Source organism: Peromyscus maniculatus, chromosome 23 (assembly GCF_049852395.1).
Source record: "Peromyscus maniculatus bairdii isolate BWxNUB_F1_BW_parent chromosome 23, HU_Pman_BW_mat_3.1, whole genome shotgun sequence".
Classification (NCBI taxonomy): Eukaryota; Metazoa; Chordata; class Mammalia; order Rodentia; family Cricetidae; genus Peromyscus; species Peromyscus maniculatus.
The window spans coordinates 17,475,432-17,478,028 of record NC_134874.1 but is presented as its reverse complement, the minus strand read 5'-3'; the positions used below and the strand labels follow the sequence as shown (position 1 = coordinate 17,478,028).

At 44.7% G+C, this 2,597-nt stretch overlaps 1 long non-coding RNA gene across 1 annotated transcript in view; it reads left to right on the top strand.

Annotated features, from left to right (window-relative positions):
• The first annotated feature begins 1,116 nt into the window (after positions 1–1,116).
• The window catches only part of LOC121825421 (uncharacterized), an 11,461-nt gene continuing 9,980 nt past the window's right edge, over positions 1,117–2,597 (top strand). Inside the window, exon 1 of the long non-coding RNA XR_006067690.2 lies at positions 1,117–1,251. This is a non-coding gene — a long non-coding RNA (uncharacterized LOC121825421). The remainder of the gene's footprint in view (positions 1,252–2,597) is intronic.

The window sequence follows — 2,597 nt, the reverse complement described above, 5'->3', positions numbered from 1 at the left end:
GGTAGGTAATTCATCTCCACTTCCTTCCCACGGAACCCGCCACATCATTTATATAACAGATGTCAATGTATTTTTTTAAGAGAACATAATTCAATCCAAGTCTACCCTCTAGCACCCCCCCCCCAAAAAAAAGCTTGTCATTTCCACAGCCAAATACTTCAGAATGCTGACTCACTCCCGCATCAAAAAACCTCATCCAAATCGGTTCCTGGTGAGACGTGGGTATGGTTCACCATGGGGAAAATCTCTTCTCCATTTAGGAGTCTACGGAATTAAAAAAGCAAGATACACACTGTGGTTAGCATTAACTATAACCTTTGAATAACTCAGCATCACCTGAAAAGACAGGAGAGAGACAGAGACAGAGACACAGAGACACAGAGAGAGGGGGCAGGGAGATACAGACACAGAGAGAGGAGTCTCAGTTAGCAATTGTCTTATTGTGATGGTCCATGGACATGTCTATGAGGAACTGCCTTGACTGTTCACTGACACAAGAGGGCCAAGCCCACTGTGGGCATCACCATTCCCTGCACTGTATAAGAAAGCTAGCTGACCTGGAGCAAGCCAGCAAGCAGAGTCCCTCCATGGTTTCAGCTTCAAGACCTTGCTGGAGTTCCTGCCCTGACCTCCCTCGACGACCTGAAAGTTGAAGTCAAATAAAACCCTTACCCCCACACACACACAACTGCTTTTCATCCAAGTGCTTTATCACAGCAACAGGAAAGAACCAGTTCAGACCACGAGTCAATGAGAGGACTCAGGCTTCACCGGCTCAACGCGCCGCACCTGAGCGCACACCTTCTGGCTCTGACATGCTCTTAAAGTGACAGTGACCTAGGCGGGCACAAGAGAAGGAATGTGGACAGTCTGCATTATCTGGAAAGCAGCACGCGGCACTTCTGCCTGTATTCCATGTACAAGAAGAAATGCTAAAGACCCAGTGGGTTATAAAGGAGTTCAGCGGTGGGAACAGGGAAAAAAAAAAAAAAAAAAAAAAAAGGAAGGACTTAGTACTGATGAAAATCAGCAGCTTCTCACAGGATCAAGAGGATGATCAGAAGGCAAAAGGTATGGACTCTGCAGCCCATGTCCTGTGCAAGCTCCCTTCCCCCACCTAGCAACCAAACAGAAGGTTCTAAGTCAAGAAGAAAGAACAGAGAGAGCTACAGGATGAAATAAACCCGAACACCTCGGTAATGCCCCTGCCTCAGCTGCTCCACACCAGACGAAGATCCCTGATGAGTACAGGTACTGTCTGGTAGACCTTAAGATTGGGGAGTTGTCTGCTGCCCACGGGGTGACTGTTTAACTGACAGGGGTCGGGGGAGGGGAGCCGGCAATAACACCCCTTAGGAAACATCGAGCCCGCTACACAAAATTCAGCTTCTTATTGTAAAAGCACAAAACTCGAAGTAAACTCCAGACTTCATTAAAGGGATCATGGCTGTGCTTCGACCCATCTCCACCTTCTGGTCACTAAGGGAGTTGACTGTTCCTGGTGTCCCACCTGAATCCCAAGGCTCTCTGATATTTATAAGACTGTCGGCACTCAAGCAGCTGGAATCACCAGACAAACCAGGGACCGAGGTAACCAAACAAAATCTCAATCTCAGACACCAACCTAAATTCTTGCAGAAGCCTCTCGAACCTTCAGTCAAAATAAGACATCAAGTTTGTTTTGTTACCAGCCCTGTTCATTGTCAAAACATTTGCATATTTAAACCCTTTCTTATTAAAGAGGGGGAAATCCTTTTTCTTTCTTCTCTATGGGCCATTTGCTTTAGTGTTGTCAAGCCAATAAAAGGAAAACTCCACTGACACTTATTCTAATATGTGACTTAACACACGTACGCATGAGGTCATACATTAATGCCGAACTATTTCTCCTTTATAACTGTAAGCCTAGGTGTCCCCCTCTGGTAGGCTGAAGGAAAGGTTGTTAATGAAAGATATCTAATCTACCCTTCTTCTCTAGTTCTGCTGTTCTCATGATCACCCAGGCATCCACATTCTACCATATTCAGTAACCAAAAGAAATGTATGGAAAGATCAGAAAGATTGGCCATAATCACTTCTGCAGTTAATAACTAGACCCTATGGGGGCTGGAGAGATGACTCAGGAGTTAAAAGCACTTGTTAGTCTTGCAGAGGATTCGAGTTCGATTCCCAGCACCCACATGGTGGCTCACAAACATTTGTAACTCCAGTTCCAGGGGATCAGACACCCTCTTATGGCTTCCTTGAATACCAAGCACACACATGGTACACATATATGCATGCAAGTAAAACACCTCCACACATAAAATAATATAAGTAAATCATAGGAAAGGATGAGGAGGAAGAGGAAGAAGGGAGAGGAGGAGGAGGAGGAAGAAGAAGAAAGAGAGAAAGAAAGAAAGAAAGAAAGAAAGAAAGAAAGAAAGAAAGAAAGAAAGAGAGAAAGAGAGAAAGAGAGAAAGAGAGAAAGAGAGAAAGAGAAAGAAGAGGAGAAGGAGGAGGAAGAGGAAAAAGAAGAGGAAGAAGTAGAAGAAGAAAAAGGAGGAAGAAGAGGGAAAAGAAGGAGAAGAGGAAAAAGAATAAGAAGAGGAAGAAGA